Here is a 16236-nt window from a genome sequence, read left to right as displayed (position 1 = left end):
CTCCTTGAAATCAATTTCAGCTGATTTCCACCCAATTTAGTGATATTTTTAACTTTATCCCAATATTAAACTTCATTAATTTCCCAAATATCTCTTGAGTCTTCTGTGAGTGTCAGGCACACTTCTGTGTGCTGGGGATACACATTTTCCACTGTTCTGAACAAAACAAAGCCCTGTTTGTCTGGGCTTCAGTCTGCACTCTTAGAGTGAATGTGATAGATTACTAATGATCAGGGTAAAGCTGACATATATTATGTTGAATTTATAGAGAGCAAACATGTGACTAAATACTTCCAACTCTTCCATTGCTATAATGAGTGTGTGTGTGTATGTGTGTATGTTTGGAGGAGTGTGGGAGGCAACAGCTGAAATGAAAAACATATACAGGGAGGACAGAGTGGAAAATGCAGGGAGAGGTTCCTCTCATAGCTACTTTCTAGAAATAGAAATAGAGATGTTTAGTTTCTAGTTATAAATTAGGGAAAACAACAAGAAAAGGAATTGCAGATTAATTAAGATCCATCATAAGTGGTAAAATTGAGGTTAAGATTTAAAAATCCAGCTCTTAATTTAAAAGGGTTGAATTACATGTAAGGAAATTATACACAAGTGAAAGGGAAGAACAAATCATTTTGTGATTTTGGAAAAACTACTTTATTTTTCACTGTCCCTGGGCAGTTTCTGGTTGAGAACAAAAAAGCCATTTCTCTTTTCATGCCAAGAGGGCAAGAACACAGTTTCTCGAGCTCCATAGCATGTGAGCTGCTATTAGTGTGGCATGCATCTGTGTACATTAAGTGTATACTAGGTATATGCTTGTCAGCTTCAAATAACCTGTATTGAGCACTTATCAACTCACTGCTCATTTTAAAAAGTTTACTCTAGTAGTCAGATTCAAAGCTGTTCCACTAGTCTAAGTGCTCTTCTGTTAGCCTAGGATCTAGGCATTCTCCACTGTGCTGGTAGTGTCTGGCATTGAGCAGATGCTGTAAATTGTTGCTGGGCTGAGACAAACTAACTGGATGTCAAAACTGTAGGTAGGTGGCAGTATGGTTCAACTCCCTGCTTTAAATGCAACCAGTTTGGAATTTTACACCCACCTCTCTGTGCTCTTGGGACAAGTTTCTACATCCTTCATCACCTCAATTTTTCTCAACTGCAAAATGGGGAACTTATAGCTGCTATAGTTATTGTGAGGAGTAAATAAAAACAATCCATATACTTAGTACAGGCCTTGACACATTTGCTCTCAATAAGTGATAGTTATATTACATATAAGCTCTTAACCAAGCTCTACATAACAATTACTATGATGGTTGATGAGAGCTGAGGGCTTTTTAAAGGAAGCTGAATAAAGCCAACATTTCACCAACCAAAAAGTTGCTGACAAGTTAACTGTAGATTTCAAAATACTATTTTCTGATATTCTGGAAGGATGAGGTGGTCAACTTTTTTGGGGGGGTGGGCACAGGTTGAAATTGTTACCTCTTTAATTAGCTGTACTTCTATTGGACCCTGCCTGAAACCCTTAGTCTATTTTTGCAGAGGGGAATTGTCTAATTTTGGTGACTGTAATAAAATTGGGTTAAAATGCACATATGCTATGACAATGACAAAACCCCTATCAAACATTGTTAGGTTGGCTGATGTCAGTGCTAGTACTTATGGAGGACAAAAATGTGTGCTGACTGCGCTTAAGTGGAGTTTGAGTCCTAAACGGCCTTCAGAAGAGGAGAGATGTTGGTCCTTCAAGAAGGAAGACTGGTAGCAGGAAGAATTCAAGTGAACCTCTAATCTGAAGTCATTTCCCTTATAAAGGCAGGGGATTCTAAAGGGTTGACTCCGTGGGGTCAGGAGGAGCCCTGCAGGCCTGGCTCACAAAAGATTCACCCGTCCCACCCTAAGCTCTACTGTGCGTCTTCAGGCTGGTGCACTGAACTCGCAGGCCGCCCTCTCCAGACAGTCCCTAGCCCGCAACTGCTAGCCGGCTCTTTCCGGCACCACAGCCTGCAATCTCTCCGCACTTGGAGTTCCTCGTCTGCCCGGTGGTGGGCGCACCCAGAGAGGCTGGAGCCCACTGCCGTGTGCGCAGCGGGTTGGCCTGCAAAGCGCTAGGGTCCCGCGGCCTTGGGCCCACATACCCGCACACTCCCAGCTCGGTGCCTACAGCCTGTAGAGGTCGGTTCGGCCTGTGTGCACGGGTCGGGGTTGGCCCACGCTCTCCAGCAGCGCGGCCCCCGGCAGCCTGGCCACAGGCCGGGTCCCCACCGCCGAGGGGGATGGGGAGGGAGGAGAGACGAGGAGTTGGAGACAGACACAGCCTCCTCCAGCACAGTCAAGGCAGGAGACAGACGGCGGTGGCAGCAGCAGCAGCAGCAGCAGCAGCAGCAGCAGCAGCAGCGGCGGCGGCGGCGGCGGCGGCGGGGGGCGGAAGACCCCCCCCCTCTGGCAACTGGAGGCTGGTCAGATCCCTCTGCAGCTGTAGCACTGTCTCTCTTCTACCCTCTGCCGGGCTGGGCCCTGCGCGACAGAGAGGTGAGAGCGTCTGGCCCTGCCGGTCCGGCACACCGCCACCGAGGCCAGCCGGGGGTCCCCTGCGAGCCGAGGAGGCGCCGGGCTGCTGCCAGACAGGCTGCGAGTCACCAGGAAAGTGAAAGGGGGGCGAGGAACCCAGGGGAGGCCCGGGTGTAAGCTCTTGGCTCTTAAAGAGACCCAGGGCGCCGTGCCCCCCCCCGCCCCCCCCCCTTGTGGCAGCCCTGCACCCAGTGCCCCTCCCAAGCGTTTGGCAGGGCCTGTGGCCCAGGAGGCGCACTGCGGGCCGTCTCTAGCCTCTGCTCTGCAAGGGTGGCAGCAGGTGAGTGGGGACCCGAGGCGGCTGATGTAGTAGTAGTGTCTGGCTCAAGTTCAGCGCTGCACTGAGGAGCAGGGAGGGGGCGGGGCACAGGGTGGTGGCAGACGCCGGGACAAGCGCTTCGAGGGGACGCTTCGGGTATTGGAAGTTCGCAAGCCTGCGCCTGGTTGGCGACTGCCTCAGACAAGAGTGCTGGAGGTCTGTGAGACAGTGTCTCCAGTGGGCACCGCGAGTGGGAGTGCCTGTGATGGGAGGGCTACCCCGCCGCCTTTGCGGGTGTGCTTTGATGGAGGTACACTGCCTGCCCCCATCCCTTTTTCTATTTCCTCGTGCCTCAACTTGGGTCGTCCTGCTACTGAGGGACTTAATTCTGCATCTCCGAGAGGCTGGGATGAGCGTGGGGGTGGCCTCTCAAACCAAGGTCTTGATTCCCTTGGGCCTCTCGGTCGGGGACAGGAGGTAAGAGGAAATTGGGCAGATTGTACTGGACCTTGCAGGGGAGTTTGCGGAAAGGAAACGGGCGGAAGCGGGCAGTACAGAGGACCCTGCGTCTTGCAGCTTGGCTTCCCGCAGCTGCCCCCTGACAACCCTAGGATCTGCTTCACCCGGCTGCCCCGATTCCCCGCGTGCGTTGACGTCGTCGGTCGCGGGCCGCCCGGAGCTCCCAGCATTGGCTGGGAAGTCGATTGTCTCCCCGTGGCTACTGTTATACTTAGGCTCTCCGAGCTCTAGAGGAAGCAAACGTGTGTTGAATTTCTCTTTGACCCTCATGGTGGAAAAAACAGGAAGCGATGATCACCTAGCCCGGGTCCCACACTTGCCTTTGTTGTGGGTACAGCCAGCACAGCGGTGAGGCTTCCACGGGACCCCTGCTCGCTGGGCCGCCCAGGGTGGGGTTGAAAGGGCACCCTATAAGTACACTGCTGGAAGACAGTGGGCTCCGTTCAGGTGAATTTGCTATTGGGGGCATTTACTTGTTTTTAAACTTTTTTTTTTAATTGGAAAAAGAAGCAGCTTCCTAACCAGGCAGAGATTTTGGGGAGGACGACAGGGACGTGTGGTGCGTGGGTGGCACCTGGAGATTGCGCATGGGATAGTGCCCTGTTTCCTGGGTTTGCTATAGGGCATCGTGCTGCTGTCTGGACTGTGAAAAACTCTTTCAAGCACGTAGGGCTTCCTCGCTCCTCCTACCCAGGCATAGGAATGATTGCTGAGTGGCAATGGTCACATAAGTAGCTTACTTTTAATTTTTCTTAGTCTTGTAATGAGCTAGAATTGGATAATTTTGATTTGCTTCTTTTTTCTTCCTCTGTGTCCCATCTATTCCCTTCTCCTTATTTCTTATCATTTTGGCAACTTGTCCCTGGACCCCTTCACTTATAGTTTAGTGCTGCTTTCAATGTTATTTATGATTCTGATATTTATTGATGACATACTGTGTGCTGGACATTGTGGTATGTGAGGTGAGATTAACTGTATAGTGGTTTGAGTCAGAACTGCTGTTAATAAGTTCTTGGCAGCGAAGGTGGGTAGAGATGGTGAACAGCCTTGGTTCTTAAAAATATATGGGCTTTGGCTGGCGTGGAGGTTGGTGCCTTCCCTAGGGACTAGGGTTGGGAAATGTCCCTTTAAAATGGTCCTTTCCTCTTGTTTAGCTAGCCAAGAAAGGTATTGTCCTATTTGTATCTCCCCTGGAGCGTCAGGTCTGACGATCGAATTATGGGAAAGATTTGGTAGAGTCTGCACTGAGAAGCTGCCATTGCATCAAGTCATGTTCTGCATTTTGCACATAAGTATTTAGTCTTTTCTACTATTTGTATTGAATTTATTGTCATCAGTACATCTGCCTTTGTACTCTGCAGAATTCTCTCAAAACATATTTTTTATGTTCAGTAAAGGATCATAATGTCAAATGTGATATATTACATTGACAGATGAGATCAGAATATTTATCCATGTACATTTATTGAATTTTAATATTTTGTTTCCTATCAACCCGTGAATGCCATTTGATGGTCCTTACAAAGCAGGGGGTATATTCTTCATGATTTTTGAATGCTTAATTCTTTTGAGAGCTTCATGTTACTATTGACATTTGAATACACTGTTAGGAATTAGGTGCCAGACTGTAAATGTCAGTAAGGGATTATTTGTTATAATGGAGTTGTAACTACATCTATCCCTTGTTTTAAAATGTGCTGCTAATTTTCTAACATTCTGCTGTTGCCCTTGGAAGAATTTCTCCTCATTGGCCACAGTTCTAGTTTGTGTGTAGGTTTATATTTATGATGGAGAAGACTATTCCCAGTAGGATTTTCAGGCTGTCTCTGAATTCTCTTAGGGGCTTGGCTTGCATGACCACAATCCTGCAGAGGAACCCAGACAATGCCAACTGCTTTTTAAGGGATTTTGTACCAATTTGTTGGATTCAGAGTCCACTCCCCCTAATATATATACATACACAAATATTTCTCTCCCCTGCCCCAACTGCTGACAGTGTTCTAAGAATAGTATTTTTGCCTGATGCACGGAGAGCAAGGACCCATCTGCAGAGGCGTTTACAATTTGGGACTGTGCTATGGTTTTGGTTAATTTAGCAGCCTGTCAGGGCAGCCTTGTGGCTAATAGGATGCTGTCTATTTTTTATCTGGGTCTCTGGAGGGGCAATTCCCAGCCGGACAGAGGAATATAGAGAATGAGAGTGATTTTTGTTCCCTGAAGGTAGTTTTTGGCCTGCTGTCAAGTAGAGACCATTAAGCTCTGTCTGGATCCTTTTGTACTCGCCCAGCATGTAGTCAGTCCAGCATTTAGTCACCCTATGGACTGGGCTGGGGTGGTTGCTCTGTGTCACCATGTAAAACCCAAGCACTCTCAGGACTCAGGGCAGGGACACTTGCAACTGTGACTGGTTAGACCTTTCTGGTAGCCCTTGCCATGTTCCTTTTCATTTTTCTTCTGAATCTAGGTTTATGGAATCTCTACAATGTGTCTGTCCTTTCTGGATGACAGTTAATAGAAAAGAAAGAAAAGTCAAGGAGCAATAGATCATTCGATGTTAACCTGGAAAATTTTTAGAAATATTTAATATACTTTATATAGATACTATTAGGCCATTAAATATGAACAGTGGCAAAATAGCTATGTAGTCCCACATTGCCCTTTTCTCCCTTCTTCATTTTCCTCCCTTCCTCCTTCCATTCCTTCCTTCCTTTTTTTAAGGTCTCAGAAAACTCACCTGGAAGCCAAAATGACTTTCAAAGTGACTTTCTGCCTACATGGCATTCGTTAGTCTAGAATTATACCTTGACCTATATTATAAGTGCATGGAAGGTGAACCTTAAGTTTGAAAATAGGAATGTAAAGCTTTTCTGTCTACTGTTTGAAAATTTAGGCCACATGACCTCAGTGCCAGTTTTTAGGGAGATTTTTTTTGTGTGTCATTATTTGCCTCATTGTTAATAGCTAAAGGAAACAGGCAAACACTTGTACTATTATATTAATTGATATAGAAATATTGGGTTTATATTTCCAGTTAATAATTGTTTTTTTCTCTACCATAGGAGGACTTGAAAAATAATGTCTGTGTTGTCATATCCATGTGATTTAAGTATGGATTGCTTTTCTTTGAATTCCCACTAAAAATTGTACTTTGGCCTTTTCAGCTGGTTTTGTGACGACTTTTCTTTCCACCAGCCTTGTTTTCCAGATAGGTCTTGGAAATTACAATGAACATAGCTATAATTTCTCCCTTGATTGGCAGCTAAGAGCTTTCCTGGAGAAAAATAAGGAAACACAGTGCCAAATGGTTGACTTTTCTAGAATAAAAACTCTAAAGGGTATGCAAAAAGTCCTCTGGTTAATATATTGGCATTCCCAGAACCCACTAAAACTCCAGCAGCCTGCCAGACACCACTTAATGAGGATGCAGAATGTCTGGCTCAAATCCCCATGAGCAGAAGGGGGTGGGGAGGTGATGTCCACACCCTTTATTAATTTTTAATGACTGTACTTTTGTTTTTCAGATTTTGCTTTGTACCCCCTGTACGACTAACCCCCATTATACCCCCTCCCCCATCCATTTATTTACTCATTTACTTGGCATTGGAAAAATGTTGAGACTTTCAAGGTTAAGAATCCTGCTGAGAGATCATTTCTGTTTTTCTGGGTTCTTTTGTTGTTGGTTTCCTTTCTTTTCCTTCCCTTTTTTTATGAGGAAGAAAGAAAAAGGAATAGAAAAGGAGATACTTTTTAAAAATGATGCTTTCTTGTCTGCTGGAAAAGAGAAGCATTTATGAAACTTTGAGTTTGTCAGACAGTTTATATGACAGTGCAAGTTGGTTCCTGCCAAGCTCCAGACAGATTGCTAATGTTACATGACAGGGATAAATAAATTACCGCTGTCTGCAACACACTTGCACTGAAACCCACTCTGCAGCCTGCGGCCCGTGGAGCGCACACAGGGAACCTGTTGGCTGTGCAGCTGCAGGGAAGACCTCTGCCTACTGCCTACAGTTCTGTGACACAAAAAGGGTGTGTCTCTCACTTTTATTTTGGCAGTGCTTCAGGGCAGCAGAATCCGAGTAGCAGCTCTGTGTCCTTAGTTTTGCAGGTGTAAGGTCTAACCCTAACCCTAACCCTAACCCACCCCCTTCTCAGACCCCGCCTTCTTCCTCTTGAGGGGACCCTGCACCTACTCTTCCTCTCAGGGACCTGCTCCAAGAAACTAAACTTTGTTCTTATACGGACCTGCTCAGGCCCTAAGATTTCTCAGATCCAAGTTTCAAACTGTTTACGGTTGCATTCTTTTTGCAGGTGCAGGCATTGAGAAGATATTGTCTAAGTGTGGTACTGCCTTGGGAGGGGGCTGGGTGGCACTCCTTGGGCATAATGTACTTTCATCTCTAGCAATTTGGATAGTCAGCTGGCAGAGTGACAGGTGTAATGAACTTAATGGTCTTGCTCTAGTTGTTAGCGGACACACTGCTCATATTACAAAGCCACCTCCTAAACTGGGCCCTTGCCAATGATTTGCTCTTCTCTTTGTAGACAGGATGCAGGGCCTGGACTACTCCAGTGATGTTAAAATCAGGAATTTGGTGGGTGTGAGCAATATCTGTGTGTCCTCATCCACATGCTGCCTAAATGGATTTGGGATTTCCTTTCAAACTAAGAGTGTTCTCTCCAGTTTGCAAAAATGATCCTTCCCATACCATCCTGGCCAGCCATCCTTCCATGAGAGGTGTGGCAAGGACCTTCTATACAAGTGTGTGGATTCCTTGCTTCTGGGGTTTGCAGAATGGTCACGCCTTGTTGGTTTCTGTGTGGGGGCCACCATTCTCCAGAGGCATGGCCAGAGATTATTTTCATTGTTGGTGGCCTCACAAATTGGGAAGGGAATTTCCATTGTAAAATCTCACTGTTTCTAGAAGGCAGCTTGAATCTAGGCTGCTTTCAGAAGGGCTCCTGGACCTCTGGCTGGTCACCCTCCACCAGGGCAATACTAGCAGTGGTTCCAAACACTTGCGCATCACTGACTATGTGCCAGGCTGTTCTTTGGGCTGCACGTATATTAATGGACTTAATCCTCACAGCAGCCTTATGATTTAGCTACTATTCCCAGTTTGATGGAAGGCAACAACAAGCCCTGAAATTGCCCAGAGTCACACCTCTTGTAAAGAAAGGGTAGAGTCTGACTTGGCTCAAGGACTCTCTTCCTGGGGTCTAGGCTTTGGCTCTGAAGTTGCCTGAGGCAGGACCCAGATCAGAAGTTCTTCCTCAGGGACCATGTACCAGCTGGGTGGAGGGGAACGGTGCCATTTTTCTCTTTGTCCCTATACAGTTCCCAGTGACTCTATCCAGCCAGCAAGCTCCTTCCTTCTTCCTGTCTTGGCTGTGGCTCTGATTTATATTCCCCTTATTTCCCTTCCCCATTCTTACTTCTAACTTCTGCTTTCTGTGCCTATTTTGTCTGTGGTAAGAGCTTCAGTTTTGATAATTGGCCCTTGGTGGCTTTGTTTTGCCACAGTGAACTTCCAGTTTCTTGAAAGAGAGGTAGTATTCTGTGGCAAACCACTTCTGTTAGTCTTTCCAGGTTCCTTGCAAACCACTTCTGTTAGTCTTCTTGGGTGTAAGAGCATCAAGACCTGTTTTCTGGTTGGTGAATCCAGGCTTATGGCTCTGTGGGTGAGTTTGGAATGGACAAGGCTGTCCCCAGTTGTCTGTTCACTCAGAAGGATCCAGCTTGTCCCAGTACTTGGAAACTACCGTTTTTTGTTTCCTTTTGCTTCTCACATTTGGAAAAAACATGACAAAATAATTGTTTAAGATTTTCTGTTTTGCCCCATGGGAGGCATAGATTAATCAACCACACATATCGACATGTACTTCTTGTGAAATGTTATTTGTCTATTTTGGACAAACCTGAGTGTTTGAGATTATGGAACTTAAAAGTGAGTTCCTAGGAAATGAAAATTTATTTGGGTCTGGCAGGGCAGCTTTTCAGCTCTTTACAGACCTTCTTCCCATGGTGGCAAGGGCTGGAACCAGGTGGAACCTTTCATAGCCTCTGAGTTCCTCCAGGTGGCTGGGATGGTGCTGTTTTTTGTATAAATATCTATTACTGAACCTTTATCATATTTGATCCTTACAGTCCCCTGGGATGGGTTTGGACTAGTGCTCTCCTCTTTGTAGTTGAGATGAGGCAGGCCTCTGGAAGTTCCTGTTCTGGTCTCTGCTCTGTCCTTCCCATCTCCACATTACTGAGTATCCACATTTTTATGTGGCATGTGCCAGGCTGCATCTTAGTTTTCAGCACCCAAGATGAAGCCTGTCTTGAAGTGGCTACTCCCATACCTCCTGTAGAGCAGGTGTGAATACAACCAGTCAGGGATAGATGTGAGGGCCCCTGTATATGCTGCTAGTCCAGTGCTTTGCCCTCTCTATCCAAACCTGACTTTTTATTCCATGGAGTCTTTCAGGCCTGGCTGAACCCAGTGTCACCAATTTGTCTCTGAAATCCTTTTTTTCCTGATTATATACTTATTGGAGACTATTAGAAAAATACAAAACAAAGAAGAAAATAAAATTACTGAAATTACCTATGGTTCACTACCTTTAGAGATGACCCCTGTTAACAGTTTAGTAGGTTCTTTCCAGGTGTATTTATTGATTAATTATAAAGTCATGTAAAGAAGTTACATACTTTTTTAAAACTTAGCATTTTGTCCTAAAATTCTTTTCATGTAATTTAAATATTCCCCAAGCATATCACTTCTGATGGCTATAATATCTTATCCTATAGTTATATTGTTATTTTCAGAAACCTGTTTCAGAACATTGAAGCTGTTATCAGTTTTCTCTATTATAAATAATACTACATTAAATGTTTTGGTGACACCCTTTAGATATATTCCTAAGAGGGAAGTTGGTGGGTCTAAGAACTTTTAGAGATTTCTCCAAAAGTATTACCAGATTGTTTTTTTTAACAAAGAATGGTGCACTTTATACTACATACATGAGGATGACTGTAGCCTCACCAATGCTGTGTATTATTATGAAAATAAACCTTTGCAGATTTGGCAGTAAAATGGTATGATGTTTAAATTTTCCTTCCCATTTTTTTGATATGAAAATCTGAGTTTATATCATCTGGGTCATAGGTGAAAAGAGTTTTGCTGTTTGCTACATCTTTGTTATGGGCAAATGAAGTGATGTGATAATAATCTCCTCAGAAGAGATAAGACCTTTGTGGTATTTTAAATTTAAATTAAATTCTACTCAGGTAGGTTAAGGACACAAAGCAGTCTAATTATATATTTTTAAATAAAATCACAGGATTTTATGGTCAAAGATTGCACCAGGTCTTTTCCCACTATCCTAACCCTCATAGGGGTATTTATGGAGGAATAGGGCCAGGAGAGGGAGTGGATTCAGCTGCAGCTGCTTAAAGACCTGTGTTCATCTTGTTCATTCACTTCTCTCCATTTTGAGTGTCCACTTTTTAAAGTTAAACTTGTTCTAGCCTTGTACCCAAGGATGGTGACATTAAATTCATTCTTCTGTTGTTTCACTTAATGGTTGGCTGATGTTCAACACTTAATGTTGGTGCCCTTTGCTGCCTGTACTTCACTCTTCCCCTCTACAAATTTGGCAGTTTTCTGGTTCCAACCAAGGCCTGAGCCCTTTTATAGTTGCATACAGCTATTAGCAGTGTCTGCCCTCCTTAGCCAGTTGCTTCTGAGGCTTGAGAGAAAGGAAAATTCACCTTACTAGGTTGCCATTATCTAAAGCTATGTCAGTTTTGTGTTCTTCACAGGCAGCCTTTTCAGTTGAAAGGCTGAGACTGGTTGGAAGGGAGTCCATTTACAATGTTGGTTGGAGGGAGCAAGACATAATACCCATATCTTTGGGGCTAGTCCTTATTAGCTTGTTCTATTCACATGCAGCTTCACCATCCATTTGTTCAGCAGGTGTGGGTGCTCTGGGTTGCATGCTAGGAGTGTGCACCATCTGTGGAATGGCCCGGTGAGCAGTGTGCAGGGGCCCTGGGACCCTGGTGGGCACTGTTCTCTCCTCTGTGCTCAGGTGAGTGAGTCCCTGAACTCTAGACACAGATAGTGGGGAGCTCTGCTTGGGCAGTTGTCCCTTGGCCCACACCTTCCCCTCCTGGCTATACGTCTATGACACACTGCATTCCAGGTGCAAACCCACCTTCTCCATGGCTGGCCGTGACAGTGGTGCCAAGGATTTGGAGATGGAGTGTGTAGAGGATCAGCAGTGGGTGGGAGAGCTGGCTGGTGGCCATGCAGGTGGTCTGACCAGTAGGAGTTGGGCAGTGTCTTCATGGGAGCAGCCAGTACAGGGTCTCTTGTTGTGTTGGGTAGGAGGTTCCCAGGGGAGTTACATGCTAATGATGTTATGGAATAGGTTTCTGGAACATATGCTCAGTGCACTTTGGGTGATTAAAAATATACTTTGTGTCCTTTCCCCCTGTTTGCTGTTGGCTGGTGTGTGCAGGGCTGACAGACTTATGTTTAATTTCACCTTGCTAGATTTGGCTTGCTCCTTCAGTGGGATGATATAATAAATGCCAGAATGCTTTTCTAGTAGGGAAAGAAGGCCTTTTGGGACATAATGCATGTATGATTTCAAGGGTGGAGGTAATGTTTGGAGTTGAATGACTTGACTGAATGTTCATTTCTCTCCTATTAAGATAAATATTGCATCCTTACAGAACTTAATTTTTATTATTATTAGTGTTTAAATATAAGATTCAAAATCTTTTACTTCTAAACTAGAGGTCCTGGGATTAAATTTTTTTCATCTGAAGAGTAATATAAAAATAATGAACAGTTATTGTATCCATTATAGTTATAAGTATATAATTTATGTAGTAAATTTAATACAGAGAAATTGCGATATTTGTTTTTTGATAAAGTTGGACATTAAATGGAATGAGAACATTTGTTATTAATGGAACTCTTACTGCATTACTTTGTAATGTGAATCCTTCCTTTTTTACTGTTATAACCTGGTTTATATATTGGATTTTAAAAATCAGGGCACATTTGGTATATACCTAAGGAAATGGCTCCCATTCTGGCATCTACCGTGGAGCAGGCTGTCTCCACTGGACCTACCCAAAGAAGCTTCTGGCCTGGGAGGCAGCTGCCTGCAGCAACTTGTTGTCTACAGTGGAAGGATACGAGCAGATGTGTTCTCTCTGGTTTTGAGGAAGGTTTTGTCATAAGGGTCCCTACCTACCACCTGCTGCTCCTCATTGTGTCTTCTGAGTTCTTGTCCAGCCATATTTCTGGGAGGGTGTTTGACTTCAGAAGGTCAGTTTGCCCTTCTCCAAAACAACTATTTGCCTACCTCTTAGGTTTTGAAGAGGATTAAATAAGACAATGTATATGCACACCAGCTGAGAGAGGTCCAGTGAACTGCCATAGTGAATGCTCAATAAATGGCATCTGTTATAAGTCAAATAAGTATTTATGAAGCACCTTTCCAGCTTTGTGGTGTGGAGACACAGCTCCTGTTCTGAGGGAACTTGGAGACTCAAGAAGATAAACCATGTGTACAGGAAGCAGCCAGAAAATAAGAGCAGGCAGTTTATAATGAAGTCTCCGGTTAAAATCTGGGAAGCACCATTTAAACTGTTAGTCAGGAAAGGGTTTGTATATGGAGACTGAGACCACTGGGCCTAAAGGGCAGTAAGCTCTGATTGCTTCCCTTATTTCCTCCCTTGCCTTTTCCTCTGCTCTACACTCTGATGGAGCACTAATGTCCAAATAACTGGTGCTGTCCCCACACAGTTGCTGCATGGGGTGATGGCCTCACTGGGGAGGTCTAAAGGCCTGGGGAGCTGGGAAGACTTCTTTATCTACTCTGGTCAATCAAGGGAGACAACAGGGAGAGATTTGCCAGGTGGACAAGCAGAAAGAGAGTGTTCTCTGTCAGTGACTTCCAGAGAGCTGTGTGCACTGGGGTCTGGAAGACAAATTCTAGAACTTTAAACTTCTGTGTATAATGTGTACATTGCACCATTACTGAAATACATATATATATAATTTTAAATACATAAATATATACAACCTATGTATATCTGCTCACACTTTTTGCTCATAGGAGTATATGCTTAAAAAAATTGGGAACCACTGGTGGGCAGTGGGAACACGTGTTCAGAAGGGGGTCAAAGGGAGCAGCCCTAAGGGTGAGGAGGAAGCTGATTATTTCATAGGTCTAAAGGATGTATATAGTTCCTGAAATTTAGAACTCTAACTGTGCCTAGCCAAGGGATGAGCATGGTGAAGAAAATCCTGAATTATTTGTTAGTGTTTAAGTGCCACCAACCCAAAATCCATTTGCCATGTTTTGCCACTTTGTTGCCCTGACTTTCAGGCTTTTTCTGAGTTCACAGGCTGTTGGGGCATGGTTAGGGTAAATTATGACACAGTTGTAGGGAGGGATTTGGTGCTCTGGTTTAGGTAATAAAAATGCTAATAGGACTGCTTTATTAACCCAGAGAAAAACTATCAAGAAGTTGAGATTATTTATTCATGTTCTGAGCAGGGGCACAGTTTTAGGAGCCACACCCATCTATAAGAATGGTGAAGTTTAATTAATATGTTGAGGGGACTATGGGAGCTGCAGGGGTAAGTAAAGACAGGTTGTTCTTCTGCCTTCACAGAATGTACTTCCTACCCAGTGTTTTGAATGTCAGACACATATCTGTGATAGTCCCTGAGGCAGCAGGCAGGTAGGGGTAGGAGGGAGCTCAGTGCTTGATGGTGTTGGAGGAAGGGGGCTCTCACTGGGCATATGTGGAAGGGCGAGAGGGTTCAGGACAGGATTTGTGGGGGGAAAATGGCAGTTGACAAGTGTCTTGGATGATAGGTGGGCAGAGACTGGAAGGGAAGGCCTTGCTGAAAAAGTGTGAATAAAGGTGTGGGGGAACGCAGAGGTGTGTTTGGTGAACAATAGTGTATTGGAGGCACTGTCATGGTTAGAGCTGAATAAATGTTAGCTGTGGTTATTGTGATTATTGGTTTTTTTTTGGCATCATGGCCTTGGATCAGAGTGGGCAAGACTTGTTCTGCTCGTCCCATCTTTGCTGAAAACCAAATCAACAGCCAGGGACAGTAAAGAAAAACAAGCCTGTTGGGGCACCTACCTTCTATTTTCCCATGTAATTGCACCGAGACTCTGTCTTGACTGCGGTTCTTTAATATTCAATATTTGTTCACGTTTCACAAAATGCTTAAATTTTATACTCTATGCACTTCACCCCAGGAAGCCAGGTTTATCACTTTCACATGGTCATAATAATGCCTTCTATTTGCAAAACTTTTTGAAGTTCTTCACAGACAATAGCTAATTGATGAAATATACATAGAAGTATAATTGATGGATTTTTTTCCTTATTCTTTTCTAATGTGGCTATCAGCTGAACGTGAAATTCAGGTCAGAGTTTAATGTGCAGAACCTAACTGGAAAGAGATACCCTGTTGTCCATGCCAAATTGCAGGATATTTTCTGAATATTGCTGGGAGCAAGGCTTTGTAGCTTGTTGGCTGACCAGGCACGCAGTCAACATAATTTTGAGACATTAGGATAAAGCACTAAAAATCAAATTACTTGATTTTATCAAGTAGTTTACTTTTATACCATGATGTTTTAGCCAAACTGTGCAGTCCTTTCCTGGGAAGCTTGCGAAGAACGGATATGTCAATGAAGTGTGAGGGCTGGCTGGGATGGATGTGGAGCCTACTTTCATCTTTTTTTGTTATTAAAGGTTGGTTTGCTGATGAGTTCTTGTGACAATTAAGAAAATTGTTTTAGAATTGGCAAAGTTAGAGTATTGCCTGTTGTAGTGGAGGGTGGATGCTCCAGTGCCCCCTCCTCCAGCCTGCTGTGGCTCCTGTGTACTTGGGGTCTGTGCTATTTTTTTTCTAAAGCTGGGTTTGACTTCTGCCATGATATCAGTTCACTCACCTGTGGGTGCAAGTTACCGCAAGTTCTGTCTCTCCCCTTGTAGCATAATAGTTTCATTCCTAGTGGGGTTACATAATACTGCCCTGTGGCCTCAGCCTCTGGTGGTTTTCTAGCCACCTTGCCAGGTGGCTACCTAGCCTCTAGTGGCTCCTTTTTATTCCCTGCTCAGCTTTTCACTCTTGTGCTCAGTTGTCTCCTCATTGTGGGTGCCAAGTGTTCTGACCCCTTCATTCCAAGTGGAAGTCATTTGCAGGAAGTCATTTGCACTGCTGCCACACTTGCTCTGCAGTTTTCAGCTTTCTTCTCCATAGACCTCAGAAGTGCTTCATCTGAGCCCCTCTCACCAAAACTGTGTATGAAAACCCCTAGTCCAAGGGCAGGAAACCAACCTCTGCATCCTAAGCTGATGATAGTGACAGAGGCTGGGGAGTCTGCTGGCTTTTCCTGGTTTGGACACTAACAAGGACATAGGTATCATTTAGTAGTTTAGGTAGCAAATGAAGTGCTTTCTGATCTGTTTGGGTCATTAGTTTGCATGATCAATAAGGACTTAATACTTACTGTAATTGCAGCAGTTAGTTAGGTGTAGAGCTTGTATGAACATGGCCCCACCTCTGAGAAAGGCATCTGCCCTGAAGTACAGTGCTAATAAGATGTGCTCTTCCCATGGTTAGAAAGTGAACTTGTCTTCTCTATCAGTTCAAATATACTGATATATTTGATATATATATCCAACCCTCTGCTGTTGGATCCTGTTCCAACTGATCTGGCTTCTGGCTAGTTCCAAATGATATATCCAACCCTCTGCTGTTGGATAAGAGTGTTAACCATGATCTGTTAACTTCATTGGCTTGTTCACTGTGGAGAGAAGATAGCAAGATGTCAGTGGG

The 16236-nt window shown here is 44.4% G+C and overlaps 1 protein-coding gene across 3 annotated transcripts in view; it reads left to right on the top strand.

The window, feature by feature from the left end:
- The first annotated feature begins 2084 nt into the window (after window positions 1-2084).
- LDLRAD4 (low density lipoprotein receptor class A domain containing 4) overlaps window positions 2085-16236 on the top strand; it is a 597995-nt gene continuing 583843 nt past the window's right edge. For 2 of the 3 annotated variants that reach the window (XM_045850255.1, XM_045850253.1), the window contains exon 1: window positions 2793-2854. The gene's annotated coding sequence lies outside the window, so the exon portion shown is untranslated. Of the gene's footprint in view, window positions 2536-2792; window positions 2855-16236 lie in introns of those variants that run through there. The other variant, XM_045850254.1, reaches the window with a different exon arrangement.

This window comes from Phyllostomus hastatus, unplaced genomic scaffold (genome assembly GCF_019186645.2).
Source record: "Phyllostomus hastatus isolate PE091 unplaced genomic scaffold, TTU_PhHast_1.1 phas_contig_80, whole genome shotgun sequence".
Lineage (NCBI taxonomy): Eukaryota > Metazoa > Chordata > Mammalia > Chiroptera > Phyllostomidae > Phyllostomus > Phyllostomus hastatus.
The sequence above is the reverse complement of the archived record's forward strand: the minus strand, read 5'-3'. Positions and strand labels throughout refer to the sequence as shown.